We start from the raw sequence: 19,462 nt of genomic DNA on the forward strand, positions 1-19,462 counted from the left end.
AGAGCCAGAAGGGTGAGGGGAGGGGTCTTCTTCGCACACCCCTGCTTCCTGGTTGCTGCTCGGGGCGGGAGGGGCCAGGAGGATTAATTAATTGTTCTGCTGGTTTGGGGTCTGTGGTGGCTGCTGGCCCCCTGGTGTGCCCGCTGCACTACACCCCAGCGGAGTCGAGGGAGGGAGGACGTGTGGATGTATGGGACATGAAAGTGTGTGTGGTAATGATTGGGCCTGGATCTTGGACTTGCTGTCGCCTGGCCTGTCTGTGCTTCTCCCGATGGGGGGGGCGGCGTGGCCTCTCTCCGCTGCTCGCGACTTCACCCACCTGTGGGCACGTCTTGACTCCCAGGGCACTTGGCCAGGGGTGCTGGGGCAGGCGCTGACCCACTGTGTGGCTGTCTGGGGCGCTTGGCCCTCCTGGGTATTGGGTGGGGCCTCTGCCGGGGGGTTTGGGGGCGCTCGGGCTCCTGGGGCCCGGATCCAGTGCACGGCCCATGTCTGGGCGGCTGGGGCCTGGCGACGTCGGTGGGCTGTTGCCCCTGGCTCCCGGAGGGCCTCTGCCCTATGCTTATGGGGGCTCTTTCCGGGGGCTTCCTCTGCAGTCTTCTGGGTGGATGCGTGGTTGCCCCTGCGGTGGGCTTCCTGGGTTCTGTGCTCTGTGGGGGCTGCTGGTGGCCCGGGTCTTGTGGCCCTCTCTGCCTGCTTCTGATTGCTTGGGGGGGCTGTGGATTGTGGCCCTGTATGCTTATACACTCATAACTAAGCACGGTTATCATGTAGGTCCTGTGCCATGGGTGTTGCATGTTCTCACACACACACAACCACATTCATTAGTCCAGTAGCATGGTCGCTAAGCAGTTGATGTATTATCATGTCGTCTCAGGTCATCTATATCCACAGCTGTGTTGTATGCGATGTATGTTCTGTTTTTCTCTTCTTTCCTCTTCTTCTTTCCTTGTCCCCCGGTCCGGTTCAGTTCTATTACATGTCATATATTGTAAACAGAAATAAATAAATGGGCATCAAGGGGAGCTTTACATTTATAAAACTTCCCTTGGCAAAGCAAATCTGTTTGGCATCAAAGGTATTCAGACTACAATTCTGCTGCCATAATGCTGAACACGATAAGGGGAAAAAAAAAAAAAGTAAAGAAGACAGTTCTGCCGAAAGCCAGGGACTAGACCTGTTCTAAGTTCTGTACTTTTTAAAAGGGAGCCAACACAGGACAGGAGGGCCTGATGTCCACCAGGCTCGGGGCCTGCAGCGACCATATTCTGGGAGCTACTGTACCCCCAGAAGGTACCCATCCCGCCCCACCCCACTAAACCCAACCCCACTCCGGAGGACCTCTACAAAAAACAAACAAACAACAACAAAAAACAAACAAACAAACCACCCGGTCACACCAGTCGCAGCAGCCCGGGCCTGAGACCCACCATCACCCAGGCCCCCCCAGGCCCCCCCTCAACAGGTGCGCTCTTGTGAAAAAGCAAACAGCGGCAGCAACAAAAACACAACGGGAACACCGTATTGAGGCTTTGTTCTGACCGCTCATTTGGTATGGCGTTTCTTTCAAGCAATTCTCCCGGTTAGCCCACACTCGGCTCGCTCCCAGAGCTGTGTTAAAGTCTACTTCGCATTCACTCTCTTTTCTCAGCAGACTAAAAGAAAGTTTCATCTTGGGCTCCCTGAAACTTCCATCCTGCACCGCTGTTTGCTTTTTCACAAGAGCAGAGAAGAGCGCACCGTTCCCAGCGGCACTGCAGTACTGGGTCGATGCTTGGAGTGAACGGAGCAAGCTTCTTTTTCAACTCCTATTCTTAAAAATCCATTTAATATGTAGTCCTCGTATAGAGGACATATTAAACTGATAAGAACAGATACTACACTTGATCTTAGCCAAAAGGCCGAGAAGCGATAACTGTCCACTGTTTCAGGTCCGAGGGCCCTTGCTGGCACAATGCGCACTTGTAGCAGTGTTCTTTTTATGGCCATAGGTGGCCAGAGTGTCACGTTGCACCTCCGCCCACCCGCTGCACTGAGCACTCTTCAGCCCTTTTAAATGGTATAACTTTGCACTCCCGCATGCTCCAGCAAGCACCATTCAAGCAACAACTTTGCACTCCAGCTTCGAACATCGGCACAATCGCAACAAGTAAGGCGACTCTACTCAGAGAAGTCACTCTGCACAGTAACAAGATTTCTTTTGCACAGACAGAAAGGGCTTCACCCGCAAAGGTAAAGCCTGCCAAAAATAGAAACAACTCATTAGTGCTGCTCTCCACGAAAGTCTTTAGTAAAAGGCGAAAGACTTGTATGTTATGAAGAGAAACCAGAGTACGATTATCCGTCACTGCGGGAGCAGGGCATCAGGCTAGTTGCCATAGCCACCTTCCCCATGGTGAGCGTTGCTTGGTTGAAACGCTTGCCCCTCTGCAATCGACAAGGCAGCAACAAAAACACCACGGGAACACCGTATTGAGGCTTTGTTCTGACCGCTCATTCGGTGTCGCGTTTCTTTCAAGCAATTCTCCCGGTTAGCCCACACTCGGCTCGCTCCCAGAGCCGTGTTAAAGTCTACTTCGCATTCACTCTCTTTTCTCAGCAGACTCTTGGGATTTTATCTATAAAATGAATTCCTTCACTCAAACTATGTTAAAACTGCTTTGTCCTTCATATTTACCATGTCTAGAAAGATTTAAACAAAAAAAAAACAACGTTGTACTTTGCAGTAAAAGAAAGAGCAAATCTAAAGTTTCAGGAATCCGAGAATAAGCTTACTTTCATGAGTTCTTCACGATTTCGGATTTTGCTATAAAATGAATTCCTTCACTCAAACTAAATTAAAACTGCTAAACCGCTAATCTGTTACATGTAAGGCAGATGTCAAATTCACCGAAATAGGATCTAAGGGTATTCGGCCAATCGAGCTGTAGCAGCTTTGGTAAAAGAGTATAAGTTGAAGAGTTTGTGAATAAAGGTGTGCGCACACATAGTGAGCTGTAGGAAAATAGGCAGGGAGCAATGCCGGCTGGGGTATATGTTCTTGTATGTTGTCTGACTGTTTGATTTGAATGTGTTGTGTAAGTGTCCTGTTGAATGTTACATGTTTGGGCTTTGACACTTCACTGTGGTTGTTAACTGTGTGGTGTGTCCTGAAATGTTATATGTTTGGGCTGTGTGACATGCTTAATGCTTGTCAGTAGCTACCCACTTATTCATATATAGCAACTGACAACATAAGAAGTCTGGACATACTTTGATAGTAGTTGTAGAAGTATCCTTATTGATAATAGATAAACTAATTCATAGTGATAGAACAGTAGATGAACAGGTGCCTGCACATGTCTCACGAAAATAAAATGGGTGTATGATTGCTGACGGCAGAGCAATACTGCCAAACTTATGAGTTCTTGTGGCAAACTTGATTCAGTGTCTTGACGTGTATACGCTGTTTCGCTGACTTGATTGTCACAAGAAACAAAGTGTGTTTGATAAGATCCGACCATTTTATTAGGGGAGGATCAGTATGTATGGATTCTGATGTGACTGATAAACCCATTCGTATCGTAAGCATAATCTAATACGTGAGACAACGCCCTGGCACACAATCAAAAAAAAAAAGAGAGAGCGGTTTTGTGTCCCCACAGTCCATAATGTAGAAAAGAGAGAAAAAAGCCTTTCTGATTTGGTGTGTGTGCTCACAGTGCAGAGTGTAGAGAAAAGAGAGAAAAGAAAGCCGTTTTGGTGTCACGGGTGTTGTGACTTACACACACACATTTCTGAATTGAGAAAGGAAATTATTTTAGAGGAAGCACTAGAGTTTAGATCCCACATTTGTTGATAGGCATTCATTTATTTCTTCACTTCTGATGAAGTTTCAACAATAAACAACAAACTTTGTATTATGAGAAAGAACCAGACTCATTCTTCAGGAATCCGAAAATAAGCTCTATTTTACGAGTTATGCACGAATTCGGATTCTCCTATAAAACGAATTCCTTAACTCTAACCAAGTTAAGACTGCTTTGTCCTTCATATTTATTCATGTCTAATCAAGTTTCAACGATAAACAACGTTGTACTTTGTACTTCTTCAGCAATAAGCATCTCTCGACATATGACGAAATACAGATTTTGCTATAAAATTAATTCCTTCTATCAGCCTGACTTAAAACTGTTTGTCCTCCTTATTTATCCACTTCAAATCAAGTTTCAACAATTAAAAAAATGTTGTAGTTTGAGAAAAAACAACTTAATCTTAAGCAATCAGTAGGGTAAGAAAGGGTAAGAAAAGGTGTAAATGCCAACCATACATCACTAAAAGGTGGAGCGGAAGTATTCGGCTGCAAGTAGGTGCGAATGCCTGACAATGTATGATCAAAAGAGGGAGCGGAGGTTTTCGGCTGCAAGGTCTGAATGTCCAACCATAATTTGTAAAAACCGGGGAAGAAAAGGCTCGAAAGCCCGACTATACACCATCAAAAGCGGGAGCGGAGGTGTTCGGCTGCAAGTAGGTGTGAATGTTCGACCATAATTTGTAAAAAGCGGGTAAGAAAAGGTTCGAATGCCCGACTATATATTAACCAAAGCAGGAGGAGAGGTCTTCGGATAAGAGTGGGTGAGAATTTACAACCATAATCTATAAAATGCGGTGAAAAAAAAGGTGTGAATACCCCATAGAACACTAAAAGGTAGAGCGGAAGTGTTCGGCTGCAAGAAGGTGTGAATGTCTGACCATAGTTTGTAAAAAGCGGGAAAGAAAAGGTTCGAATGCCCGAACATACACCATCAAAGGAGGGAGCGGAGGTGTTCCGCTGTAAGAAGGTGTGAATGTCCGACCATAGTTGGCAAAAAGCAGGTAAGAAAAGGTTAAAATACCCGATTGTACACAATCAATAGCGGGAGCAGAGTTGTTCCGCTACTAAAAGGTGTGAAAGTCCGACCATGGTTTGTAAAAAGCGGGTAAGAAAAGGTGCGAATGCCCGACAATGTATGATCAAAAGAGGGAGCGGAGTTTTTCGGCTGAAACAAGGTCTGAATGTCCATCCATATTTTGTAAAAATCTGGGAAGAAAAGGCTCGAAAGCCCGACTATACACCATCAACAGCTGGAGCGGAGGTGTTCAGCTGCAAGAAGGTCTAAATGTCCATCAATAATTGCTAGAAAACATGGAAGAGAATTTTCGAATATCAAACCGCACATGATCATAAGCGGGAGAGGAGGTGTTCAAATGCAAGAAGGTGTGAATGTCCACCCATAATTACTGCAAAATGGGTAAGAAAAGGTACGAATGCCCAACCATACATGATCCTAACAGGGAGCGGAGGTGCTTGGCTGCGACAAGGTGTGTATGTCCACCCATAATTAATGAAAAGCGGGCAACAAGTAGGTTTGAATACCCATCATCAAAAGCAGGAGTGGATGTGTTCGGCTACAAGAAGGTTTGAATGTCTGACCATAGTTTGTAAAAAGCGGGTAAGAAAAGGTTCGAATGCCCGAACATACACCATCAAAGGAGGGAGCGGAGGTGTTCCGCTGTAAGAAGGTGTGAATGTCCAACCATAATTGGCAAAAAGCAGGTAAGAAAAGGTTAAAATACCCTATTGTACACAATCAATAGCGGGAGCAGAGTTGTTCCGCTACTAAAAGGTGTGAAAGTCCGACCATGAATTGTAAAAAGCAGGTAAGAAAAGGTGCGAATGCCCGACAATGTATGATCAAAAGAGGGAGCGGAGGTTTTCGGCTGAAAGAAGGTCTGATTGTCCATCCATAATTTGTAAAAATTGGGGAAGAAAAGGCTCGAAAGCCCGACTATACACCATCAACAGCTGGAGCGGAGGTGTTCAGCTGCAAGAAGGTCTGAATGTCCATCAATAATTGCTAGAAAACATGGAAGAGAATTTTCGAATATCAAACCGCACATGATCATAAGCGGGAGAGGAGGTGTTAAAATGCAAAAAGGTGTGAATGTCCACCCATAATTACTGCAAAATGGGTAAGAAAAGGTACGAATGCCCAACCATACATCATCAAAAGCAGGAGTGGATGTGTTCGGCTACAAGAAGGTTTTAATGTCCGACCATAGTTTGTAAAAAGCGGGTAAGAAAAGGTTCGAATGCCCGAACATACACCATCAAAAGAGGGAGCGGAGGTGTTCCACTGTAAGAAGGTGTGAATATCTGACCATAGTTGGTAAAAAGCGGGTAAGAAAAGGTGAAAATACCCGACTGTACACAATCAATAGCGGGAGCGGAGTTGTTCGGCTACTAAAAGGTGTGAAAGTCCGACCCTGGTTTGTAAAAAGCGGGTAAGAGAAGGTGCGAATGCCCGACAATGTATGATCAAAAGAGGGAGCGGAGGTTTTCGGCTGCAAGAAGGTCTGAATGTCCAACAATAATTTTGTAAAAACCGGGGAAGAGAAGGCTCGAAAGCCAAACTATACATCATCAAAAGCGGGAGCGGAGGTGTTCAGCTGCAAGAAGGTCTGAATGTCCATCAATAATTGCTAGAAAACATGAAAGAAAATTTTCGAATATCAAACCACACATCATCATAAGCGGGAGAGGAGGTGTTAAAATGCAAAAAGGTGTGAATGTCCACCCATAATTACTGAAAATTGGGTAAGAAAAGGTACGAATGCCCAACCATACATCATCAAAAGCAGGAGTGGATGTGTCCGGCTACAAGAAGGTTTTAATGTCCGACCATAGTTTGTAAAAAGCGGGTAAGAAAAGGTTCGAATGCCCGAACATACACCATCAAAAGAGGGAGCGGAGGTGTTCCACTGTAAGAAGGTGTGAATGTCTGACCATAGTTGGTAAAAAGCGGGTAAGAAAAGGTGAAAATACCCGACTGTACACAATCAATAGCGGGAGCGGAGTTGTTCGGCTACTAAAAGGTGTGAAAGTCCGACCCTGGTTTGTAAAAAGCGGGTAAGAGAAGGTGCGAATGCCCGACAATGTATGATCAAAAGAGGGAGCGGAGGTTTTCGGCTGCAAGAAGGTCTGAATGTCCAACAATAATTTTGTAAAAACCGGGGAAGAAAAGGCTCGAAAGCCAAACTATACATCATCAAAAGCGGGAGCGGAGGTGTTCAGCTGCAAGAAGGTCTGAATGTCCATCAATAATTGCTAGAAAAAATGAAAGAAAATTTTCGAATATCAAACCACACATCATCATAAGCGGGAGAGGAGGTGTTCAGCTGCAAGAAGGTGTGAATGTCCGACCATAGTTTGTAAAAAATGGGTAAGAAAAGGTGCGAATGCTCAACCATACATCATAAAAAGCAGGAGTGGATGTGTTCGGCTAAAAGAAGGTTTGAATATCCGACCATAGTTCGTAAAATGCGGGTAAGAAAAGGTTCGAATGCCCGAACATACACCATCAAAAGAGGGAGCGGAGGTGATCCGCTGTAAGACGGTGTGAATGTCCATCAATAATTGCTAGAAAAAATGAAAGAAAATTTTCGAATATCAAACCACACATCATCATAAGCGGGAGAGGAGGTGTTCAGCTGCAAGAAGGTGTGAATGTCCGACCATAGTTTGTAAAAAATGGGTAAGAAAAGGTGCGAATGCTCAACCATACATCATAAAAAGCAGGAGTGGATGTGTTCGGCTAAAAGAAGGTTTGAATATCCGACCATAGTTCGTAAAATGCGGGTAAGAAAAGGTTCGAATGCCCGAACATACACCATCAAAAGAGGGAGCGGAGGTGATCCGCTGTAAGACGGTGTGAATGTCCAACAATAGTTGGTAAAAAGCGGGTAAGAAAAGGTTAAAATACCCGACTGTACACAATCAATAGCGGGAGCGGAGTTGTTCGGCTACAAGAAGGTGTGAAAGTCCAACCATGGTTTGTAAAAAGCGGGTAAGAAAAGGTTCGAATGCCCGAATATATACCATCAAAAGCGGGAGCAGAGTTGTTCGACTGCAAGTAGGTGTGAATGTCAAATCATAATTTGCAAAAAGCTGATGAGAAATGGTGAGAATGCCCGACTATACACCATCAAATGCGGGAGCGGAAGTGTTCGGCTGTGAGTAGGTGTGAATGTCAAACCATAATTGCTGAAAAATGTGTTAGAAAAGACTAGAATGCCGGACCATACATCATCAAAAGCGGGAAAAGTGGTGTTCGGCTGCAAGTAGGTGTGAATGTCCAGCCATAATTACTCACAAACCGGTAAGAAAAGGTAGTATTGCCAGACCATAAATTATCAAAACAGGGAGCGGAGGTGGTTCAGCTGCAAGGTGTGAATGTCTGACTAAAGTTTATAAAAAGCGGGTAAGACAAGGTGCGAATGACCGACTAAATATCAACAAAAGTGGGGGCGGAGGTCTTCGGATGCAAGTGGGTGTGAATATCCCACCATACAAGTATGGTGGAGAGGAAGCTGTGAATGGCCGACCATAGTAAAAAGCGGGTGAGAAAAGGTGCGAATGTCCAATCATACATGATCAAAACAGGGAGCGGAGGTGTTTGGCTGCGACAAGGTGTGTATGTCCACCCATAATTAATGAAAAGCGGGCAACAAGTAGGTTTGAATACCCATCATCAAAAGCAGGAGTGGATGTGTTCGGCTACAAGAAGGTTTGAATGTTTGACCATAGTTTGTAAAATGCGGGTAAGAAAAGGTTCGAGTGCCCGAATATACACCATCAAAAGAGGGAGCGGAGGTGTTCCGCTGTAAGACGGTGTGAATGTCCAACAATAGTTGGTAAAAAGCGGGTAAGAAAAGGTTAAAATACCCGACTGTACACAATCAATAGCGGGAGCGGAGTTGTTCGGCTACAAGAAGGTGTGAAAGTCCGACCATGGTTTGTAAAAAGCGGGTAAGAAAAGGTACGAATGCCCGACAATGTATGATCAAAAGAGGGAGTGGAGGTTTTCGGCTGCAAGAAGGTCTGAATGTCCAACCATAATTTGTAAAAACCGGGGAAGAAAAGGCTCGAAAGCCCGACTATACACCATCAAAAGTGGGAGCGGAGGTGTTCAGCTTCAAGACGGTCTGAATGTCCATCAATAATTGCTAGAAAACATGAAAGAAAATTTTCGAATATCAAACTGCACATGATCATAAGCAGGAGAGGAGGTGTTCAGCTGCAAGAAGGTGTGAATGTCTACCCATAATTACTGAAAAATGGGTAAGAAAAGGTGCGAATGCCTAACCATACATCATCAAAAGAGGGAGCGGAGGTGTTCCGCTGTAAGACGGTGTGAATGTCCGACCATAGATGGTAAAAAGCAGGTAAGAAAAGGTTAAATTACCCGACTGTACACAATCAAAAGAGGGAGCGGAGTTGTTCAGCTAAGAGAAGGTGTGAAAGTCCGACCTTGGTTTGTAAAAAGCGGGTAAGAAAAGGTTCGTATGCCCGAATATACACCATCAAAAGCGGAAGCGGAGGTGTTCGGCTGCAAGATATTGTGAACGTCCGACCAAAGTTTGTAAAAAGCAGTTAAGAAAAGGTTCGAATATCTAACCAAACATAAGAATGAGTCTTTTCCGCTGTAGAATGCCCGACTATAGACCATCAAATGCGGGAGCGGATGTGTTCGGCTCTGAGTAGGTGTGAATGTCCGACCATAATTGCTGAAGAATGTGTTAGAAAAGGTAAGAATGCTGGACCATACATCATCAAAAGCGGTAGAGGTGGTGTTCCGCTTCAAAAAGGTGTGACTGTTCGACTAAAGTTTGTAAAAAGTGGGTAAGACAAGGTGCGAATGCCTGACAATGTATGATCAAAAGCGGGAGCGGAGGTGTTCAGCTGCAAGAAGGTCTACATGTCCATCAATAATTGCTAGAAAACATGAAAGAAACTTTTCGAAAATCATACCGCACATGATCATAAGTGGGATAGGAGGTGTTCAGCTGCAAGGTGTGAATGTCCACCCATAATTCCTGAAAAATGGGCAAAAAAAAGGTGTGAATGTCCAACCATACATCATCAAAAGCAGGAGTGGAAGTGTTCAGCTACAAGAAGGTGTGAACGTCCAACCAAAATATGTAAAAAGAAGTTAAGAAAAGGTTCGAATATCCAACCAAACATAATCAAAAGCGGGAGCAGAGCTGTTCGACTGCAAGTAGGTGTGAATGTCAGATCATAATTTGCAAAAAGCTGATGAGAAAGGGTGAGAATGCCCGACTATACATCATCAAATGCGGGAGCGGAGTTGTTCGGCTGTGAGTAGGTGTGAATCTCCGACCATAATTGCTGAAAAATGTGTTAGAAAAGGTAAAAATGCCGGTCCATACATCATCAAAAGCGAGAGAGGTTGTGTTCGGCTGCAAGTAGGTGTGAATGTCCAGCCATAATTACTCACAAACGGGTAAGAAAAGGTAGTATTGCCAGACCATATATGATCAAAACAGGGAGCGGAGGTGGTTCAGCTGCAAGAAGGTTTGAATGTCAAACTAAAGTTAAAATATATTAACAAAAGCGGGAGGAGAGGTCTTCGGATGAAAGTGGTTGAAAATTTCCAACCATAATGTATAAAATGCGGTGAAAAAAAAGGTGTGATAGAACACTAAAAGGTGGAGCGGAAGTGTTCGGCTGCAAGAAGGTGTGAATGTCCGACTATATTTGGTGAAAAGCAGGTGAAGCAAGGTCTGAATGCCCAACCTTACATCATCAAAAGCAAGATCAGAGTTGTTTGGCTGCAAGAAGGCCATAGTTTGCCAAAAGCGGGTAAGGTGCGAATGTCCGACCAAATATCAACAAAAATTGGGGCGGAGGTTTTCGGATGCAAGTGGGTGTGAATATCCCACCATACAAGTATGGTGGAGAGGAAGCTGTGAATAGCCAACCATAGTTTGGAAAAAGCGGGTAAGAAAAGGTTTGAATGCCCGAACATACACCATCAAAAGAGGGAGCGGAGGTGTTCCGCTGTACGAAGGTGTGAATGTCCGACCATACTTGGTAAAAAGCGGGTAAGAAAAGGTTAAAATACCCGACTGTACACAATCAATAGCGGGAGCGGATGTGTTCGACTACAAGAAGGTGTGACAGTCTGACCATGGTTTGTAAAAAGCAGGTAAGAAAAGGTGCGAATGTCCGACAATGTATGATCAAAAGAGAGAGCGGAGGTTTTCGGATACACGAAGGTTTGAATGTCCTACCATAGTTTGTAAATAGCGGGTAAGAAAAGGTTTGAATGCCCGACTATACACCATCAAAAGAGGGAGCGGAGGTGTTCCGCTGTACGAAGGTGTGAATGTCCGACCATACTTGGTAAAAAGCGGGTAAGAAAAGGTTAAAATACCCGACTGTACACAATCAATAGCGGGAGCGGAGTTGTTCGGCTACAAGAAGGTGTGAAAGTCCGACCATGGTTTGTAAAAAGCAGTTAAGAAAAGGTTCGAATATCCAACCAAACATAATCAAAAGCGGGAGCAGAGCTGTTCGACTGCAAGTAGGTGTGAATGTCCAGCCATAATTACTCACAAACGGGGGAAGAAAAGGTAGTATTGCCAGACCATATATGATCAAAACAGGGAGCGGAGGTTCAGCTGCAAGGTGTGAATGTCTGACTATAGTTTGTAAAAAGCGGGTAAGACAAGGTGCGAATGCCCAACAATGTATGATCAAAAGAGAGAGCGGAGGTGTTCGGCTGCAAGGTCTGAATGTCCAACCATAATTTGTAAAAACCGGGTAAGAAAAGGCTCGAAAGCCCGACTATACATCATCAAAAGCGGGAGCGGAGGTCTTCAGCTGCAAGAAGGTGTGAATGTTCGACTAAAATTTGTAAAAAGCTGGTAAGACAAGGAGCGATGTCCCGACATTGTATGATCAAAAGCGGGAGCGGAGGTGTCCAGCTGTGAGTAGGTGTGAATGTCCGACCATAATTGCTGAAAAATGTGTTAGAAAAGGTAAGAATACTGGACCATACATCATCAAAATTGGGAGAGGTGGTGTTCGGCTGCAAGAAGGTGTGAAAGTCTGACAATGGTTTGTAAAAAGCGGGTAAAAAAAGGTTCGAATGCCCGAATATACATCATCAAAAGCGGAAGCGGAGGTGTTCGGATGCAAGAAGGTGTGAACGTCCGACCAAAGTTTGTAAAAAGCAGTGAAAAGCGAGAAAAAGCATTTCGTGAGTTCTGCATGATTTGGGATTTTGCTTATAAAATGAATTACTTCACTCAAACTATGTTAAAACTGATTTGTCCTTCATATTTACCATGTCTAGAAATATTTAAACAAGAAAACAACGTTGTACTTTGCAGTAAAAGAAAGAGCAAATCTAAAGTTTCAGGAATCCGAGTATAAGCCTGCTTTCATGAGTTCTGCACGATTTCGGATTTTGCTATAAAATGAATTGCTTTGCTCAAACCAAGTTAAAACTGCTTTGTCCTTCCATATTCATCAATGTCTAGATCGACTTCAACAAAGAAAAACATTGGACTTTGCAGTAGAAGAAGTTGAAATCCATCTACACATTGATAATTATGAAGGACAAAGCAGTTCCCACTTGCCCATAAGAAAATAAGCTTATTCTCGGATTCCTGATCCTTCAGTGTTGCTCTTTCTTCTACTGCAAAATACAATGTTGTTCTTTGTTGAAGTCGATCTAGACATTGATAAATATGAAGGAAAAAGCAGTTTTAACTTGGTTTGAGTGAATGAATTCATTTTATACATAAAATCCGAAATCGTGCAGAACTCATGAAAATAAGCTTATTCTCGGATTCCTAAAACTTTTGATTGGCTCTTTCTTTTACTGCAAAGTACAACGTTGTTTTTTTGTTTAAATCTATCGAGACATTGATAAATATGAAGGTAAAAGCCGTTTTAACATAGTTTGAGTGAAGGAATTGATTTTATAGATAAAATCCCAAATCATGCAGAACTCCTCAAAAGGGGCGTATGGCTTAATCACAAGTGTGGTTCTTTCTCCTTCAGGGTAGTATGAGGAAGTTTATGCTTGAAATATATGTAGAAATGGGTACATATGAAGGACAAAGCAGTGTTAACTTAGTTTGAGTGAAGGAATTCGTTTTATACATAAAATCCCAAATCATGCAGAACGTATGAAAAGAAGCTTATTCTCGGATTCCTGATCCTTCAGTTTTGCTCTTTCTTCTACTGCAAAATACAATGTTGTTCTTTGTTGAAGTCGATCTAGACATTGATAAATATGAAGGAAAAAGCAGTTTTAACTTGGTTTGAGTGAATGAATTCATTTTATACATAAAATCCGAAATCGTGCAGAACTCATGAAAATAAGCTTATTCTCGGATTCCTAAAACTTTTGATTTGCTCTTTCTTTTATTGCAAAGTACAACGTTGTTTTTTTGTTCAAATCTATCGAGACATTGATAAATATGAAGGTAAAAGCCGTTTTAACATAGTTTGAGTGAAGGAATTAATTTTATAGATAAAATCCCAAATCATGCAGAACTCCTCAAAAGGGAGGTATGGCTTAATCACAAGTGTGGCTCTTTCTCATTCAGGGTAATATGAGGAAGTTTATGCTTGAAATATATGTAGAAATGGGTACATATGAAGGACAAAGCAGTGTTAACTTAGTTTGAGTGAAGGAATTCATTTTATACATAAAATCCCAAATCATGCAGAACGTATGAAAAGAAGCTTATTCTCGGATTCCTGATCCTTCAGTTTTGCTCTTTCTTCTACTGCAAAATACAATGTTGTTCTTTGTTGAAGTCGATCTAGACATTGATAAATATGAAGGAAAAAGCAGTTTTAACTTGGTTTGAGTGAATGAATTGATTTTATAGATAAAATCCCAAATCATGCAGAACTCCTCAAAAGGGGCGTATGGCTTAATCACAAGTGTGGTTCTTTCTCATTCAGGGTAGTATGAGGAAGTTTATGCTTGAAATATATGTAGAAATGGGTACATATGAAGGACAAAGCAATGTTAACTTAGTTTGCGTGAAAAAATTCATTTTATACATAAAATCCGAAATCGTGCAGAACTCATGAAAATAAGCTTATTCTCGGATTCCTAAAACTTTTGACTTGCACTTTCTTTTACTGCAAAGTACAACGTTGTTTTTTGTTGAAATCTATCTAGACATTGATAAATACCAGCCGAAACTCTGCTGCCGCTTATGATAATTTATGGTTGGGCATTCTTACCTTTTCTTACCCGCTTTTTACAAATTATGATCTTACATTCACACCTACTTGCAGTCGAACACCTTCTCATCCACTTATGATCATGTGCGGTTGGGCTTTCGCACCTTTTCTTACCCATTTTTCAGTAATTATGGGTGGACATTCAGACCTTCTTGCAGCCGAAAACCTCCGCTCCTCTTTTGATCGTACATTGTCGGGCATTCACACCTTGTCTTACCCGCTTTTTACAAACTTTAGTCGGACATTCAAACCTTTTTGCAGCTGAACCACCTCCGCTCCCTGTTTTGATCATATATGGTCTGGCAATAGTACCTTTTCTTACCCGTTTGTGAGTAATTATGGCTGGACATTCACACCTTCTTGCAGCCGAACACAACCTCTCCCGCTTTTGATGATATACGGTCCGTATATCATCTTCTTACCTTTTCTAACACATTTTTCAGCAATTATGGTCGGACATTCACACCTACTCACAGACGAACACCTCCGCTCCCACATTTGATAGTGTATAGTCGGGCATTCTCACCCTTTCTCATCAGCTTTTTGCAAATTATGATCTGATATTCACACCTACTTGCAGTCGAACAGCTCTGCTCCCGCTTTTGATTATGTTTGGTTGGATATTCGAACATTTTCTTAATGCTTTTTACAAACTTTGGTCGGACGTTCACACCGTCTTGCAGCCGAACACCTCCGCTTCCGCTTTTGATGGTGTATAGTCGGGCATTCGAGCCTTTTCTTACCCACCTATTACTTACTATGGTTGGACATTCAAACCTTCTTGTAGCCGAACACATCCGCTCCTGCTTTTGATGATGTATGATTTGGCATTCGCACCTTTTCTTACCCATTTTTCAGTAATTATTGGTCGGACGTTCAGACCTTCTTGCACCTGAACACCTCTGCTCCCGCTTTTGATGGTGTATAGTCGGGCTTTCGAGCCTTTTCTTCCCCGATTTTTACAAATTATGGTTGGACATTCAGACCTTGCAGCCGAAAACCTCCGCTCCCTCTTTTGATCATACATTGTCGGGCATTCGCCCCTTGTCTTACACGGTTTTTACAAACTTTAGTCAGACATTCACACCTTGCAGCTGAACCACCTCCATTCCCTGTTTTGATCATGTGTGGTCTGGAAATACTACCTTTTCTTCCCCCGTTTGTGAGTAATTATGGCTGGACATTCACATCTACTTGCAGCCGAAAAACCACCTCTCCCGCTTTTGATGATGTATTGTCCGGCATTCTAGTCTTTTCTATCACATTTTTCAGCAATTATGATCTGACATTCACACCTACTTGCAGTCGAACAGCTCTGCTCCCGCTTTTGATTATGTTCGGTTGGATATTCAAACCTTTTCTTAACTGCTTTTTACAAACTTTGGTCGGACGTTCACACCTTCTTGCAGCCGAACACCACCTCTCCCGATTTTGATGATGTATGGACCGGCATTCTTACCTTTTCTAACACATTTTTCAGCAATTATGGTTGGAGAATCACACCTACTCACAGCCGAACAACTCCGCTACCGCATTTGATGGTGTATAGTCGGGATTTCTCACCCTTTCTCATCAGCTTTTTGCAAATTATTCTCTGACAGTCACACCTACTTGCAGTTGAACAGCTCTGCTCCCGCTTTTGATTATGTTTGGTTAGATAATCGAACCTTTTCTTAACTGCTTTTTTACAAACTTTGGTCGGACGTTCACACCTTCTTGCAGCCGAACACCTACGCTTCCGGTTTTGATAGTGTATATTCGGGCATACGAACCTTTTCTTACCCGCTTTTTACAAACCATGGTTGGACTTTCACACCTTCTCTTAGCTGAACAACTCCGCTCCCTCTTTTGATTGTGTACAGTCGGGTATTTTAACCTTTTCTTACCCGCTTTTTACCAACTATGATCGGACATTCACACCGTCTTACAGCGGAACACCTCCGCTCCCTCTTTTGATGGTGTATGTTCGGGCATTCGAACCTTTTCTTACCCGCTTTTACAAACCAGGGTCGGACTTTCACACCTTTTAGTAGCCGAACAACTCCGCTCCCGCTATTGATTGTGTACAGTCGGGTATTTTAACCTTTTCTTACCCGCTTTTTACCAACTATGGTCGGACATTCACACCGTCTTACAGCGGAACACCTCCTCTCCCGCTTATGATCATGTACGGTTTGATATTCGAAAATTTACTTTCTTGTTTTAAAGCAATTATTGATGGACATTCAAACCTTCTTTTTGATTGTGTATAGTCGGGCTTTCGAGCCTTTTCTTCCCGGTTTTTACAAACCATGGTGTGACTTTCACACCTTCTTGTAGCCAAACAACTCCGCTCCCGCTATTGATTGTGTACAGTCGGGCATTTTAACCTTTTCTTACCCGCTTTTTACCAACTATGGTCGGACATTCACACCGTCTTACAGCGGAACACCTCTGCTCCCGCTTTTGATGGTGTATAGTCGGGCTTTCGAACCTTTTCTTACCCGCTTTTTACAAACTATGGTGGGACATTCAAACCTTCTTGTATCCGAAAACCTCCGCTCTCTCTTTTGATCATACATTGTCGGACATTCGCACCTTTTCGTACCCGCTTTTTACAAACCATGGTCGGACTTTCACACCTTTTAGTAGCCGAACAACTCCGCTCCCGCTATTGATTGTGTACAGTCGGGTATTTTAACCTTTTCTTACCCGCTTTTTACCAACTATGGTTGGACATTAACACCTTCTTACAGCAGAACACCTCCGCTCCCTCCTTTGATGGTGTATGTTCGGGCATTCGAACCTTTTCTTTCCCGCTTTTTACAAACCATGGTCGGACTTTCACACCTTCTCTTAGCTGAACAACTCCGCTCCCTCTTTTGATTGTGTACAGTCGGGTATTTTAACGTTTTCTTACCCGCTTTTTACCAACTATGATCGGACATTCACACCGTCTTACAGCGGAACACCTCCGCTCCCTCTTTTGATGGTGTATGTTCGGGCATTCGAACCTTTTCTTACCCGCTTTTACAAACCAGGGTCGGACTTTCACACCTTTTAGTAGCCGAACAACTCCGCTCCCGCTATTGATTGTGTACAGTCGGGTATTTTAACCTTTTCTTACCCGCTTTTTACCAACTATGGTCGGACATTCACACCGTCTTACAGCGGAACACCTCCTCTCCCGCTTATGATCATGTACGGTTTGATATTCGAAAATTTACTTTCTTGTTTTAAAGCAATTATTGATGGACATTCAAACCTTCTTTTTGATTGTGTATAGTCGGGCTTTCGAGCCTTTTCTTCCCGGTTTTTACAAACCATGGTGTGACTTTCACACCTTCTTGTAGCCAAACAACTCCGCTCCCGCTATTGATTGTGTACAGTCGGGTATTTTAACCTTTTCTTACCCGCTTTTTACCAACTATGGTCGGACATTCACACCGTCTTACAGCGGAACACCTCTGCTCCCGCTTTTGATGGTGTATAGTCGGGCTTTCGAACCTTTTCTTACCCGCTTTTTACAAACTATGGTGGGACATTCAAACCTTCTTGTATCCGAAAACCTCCGCTCTCTCTTTTGATCATACATTGTCGGACATTCGCACCTTTTCGTACCCGCTTTTTACAAACCATGGTCGGACTTTCACACCTTTTAGTAGCCGAACAACTCCGCTCCCGCTATTGATTGTGTACAGTCGGGTATTTTAACCTTTTCTTACCCGCTTTTTACCAACTATGGTTGGACATTAACACCTTCTTACAGCAGAACACCTCCGCTCCCTGTTTTGATTATGTATGGTTTGACATTCGCACCTTCTCTCACCCGCCTTTTACTATGGTCGGCCATTCACAGCTTCCTCTCCACCATATTTGTATGGTGGGATATTCACACCCACTTGCATCCGAAGACCTCTGCCCCAAATTTTGTTGATATTTAGTCGGACATTCGCACCTTACCTGCTTTTGGCAAACTATGGCCTTCTTGCAGCCAAACACCTCTGATCTCGTTTTTGATGATGTAAGGTTGGGCATTCAGACCTTGCTTCACCTGCTTTTCACCAAATATAGTCGAACAGTCACACCTTCTTGCAGCCGAACACTTCTGCTCCACCTTTTAGTGTTCTATGGGGTATTCACACCTTTTTTTTCATCGCATTTTATTGATTATGGTTGGAAATTCTCACCCACTCTTATCCGAAGACCTCTCCTCCTGCTTTTGTTAATATATAGTCGAGCATTCAAACCTTTTCTTACCCGCTTTTTACAAATTATGGTTGAACATTCACACCTACTTACAGCCGAACACCTCCGCTCCCGCTTTTGATGGTGTATAGTCGGGCTTTCGAGCCTTTTCTTCCCCGGTTTTTACAAATTATGGTTGTACATTCAGACCTTGCAGCCGAAAACCTCCGCTCCCTCATTTGATCATACATTGTCAGGCATTCGCACCTTGTCTTACCCGCTTTTTATAAACTTTAGTCAGATATTCACACCTTGCAGCTGAACCACCTCCGCTCCCTGTTTTGATAATGTATGGTCTGGCAATACTACCTTTTCTTACCGGTTTGTGAGTAATTATGGCTGTATATTCACACCTACTTGCAGCCGAACACCACTTTTCCCGCTTTTGATGATGTATGGTCCGGCATTCTAGTCTTTTCTAACACATTTTTCAGCAATTATGGTTTGACATTCACACCTACTCACAGCCGAACACTTCCGCTCCCGCATTTGATGGTGTATAGCCGGGCATTCTCACCCTTTCTCATCAGCTTTTTGCAAATTATGATCTGACATTCACACCTACTTGCAGTCGAACAGCTCTGCTCCCGCTTTTGATTATGTTTGGTTGGATATTCGAAACTTTTCTTCACTGCTTTTTACAAACTTTGGTCGGACGTTCACACCTTCTTGTAGCCGAACACATCCACTCCTGCTTTTGATGATGGGTATTCAAACCTACTTGTTGCCCGCTTTTCATTAATTATGGGTGGACATACACACCTTGTCGCAGCCAAACACCTCCGCTCCCTGTTAGGATCATGTATGGTTGGGCATTCGTACCTTTTCTTACCCATTTTGCAGTAATTATGGGTGGACATTCACACCTTCTTGCATTTGAACACCTCCTCTCCCGCTTATGATCATGTGCGGTTTGATATTCGAAAATTCTCTTCCATGTTTTCTAGCAATTATTGATGGACATTCAGACCTTCTTGCAGCTGAACACCTCCGCTCCAGCTGTTGATGGTGTATAGTCGGGCTTTCGAGCCTTTTCTTCCCAGATTTTTACAAAATATGGATGGACATTCAGACCTTGTTTCAGCCGAAAACCTCCTCTCCCTCTTTTGATCATACATTGTCGGGCATTCACACCTTTTC

At 43.3% G+C, this 19,462-nt stretch overlaps 2 non-coding genes across 2 annotated transcripts; both read right to left on the reverse strand.

The window, feature by feature from the left end:
• Positions 1-1,729: 1,729 nt before the first annotated feature.
• Positions 1,730-1,913, reverse strand: LOC140287464 (U2 spliceosomal RNA). Its single transcript, XR_011911628.1, has one exon. It is a non-coding gene; the product is annotated as a U2 spliceosomal RNA (small nuclear RNA).
• A 308-nt stretch (positions 1,914-2,221) lies between these two features.
• On the reverse strand, positions 2,222-2,335 carry LOC140287451 (U5 spliceosomal RNA). Its single transcript, XR_011911616.1, has one exon. It is a non-coding gene; the product is annotated as a U5 spliceosomal RNA (small nuclear RNA).
• Between the last annotated feature and the right edge of the window lie 17,127 nt (positions 2,336-19,462).

This window comes from Leuresthes tenuis, unplaced genomic scaffold (genome assembly GCF_036924035.1).
Source record: "Leuresthes tenuis unplaced genomic scaffold, fLeuTen1.0.hap1 SCAF_135, whole genome shotgun sequence".
Lineage (NCBI taxonomy): Eukaryota > Metazoa > Chordata > Actinopteri > Atheriniformes > Atherinopsidae > Leuresthes > Leuresthes tenuis.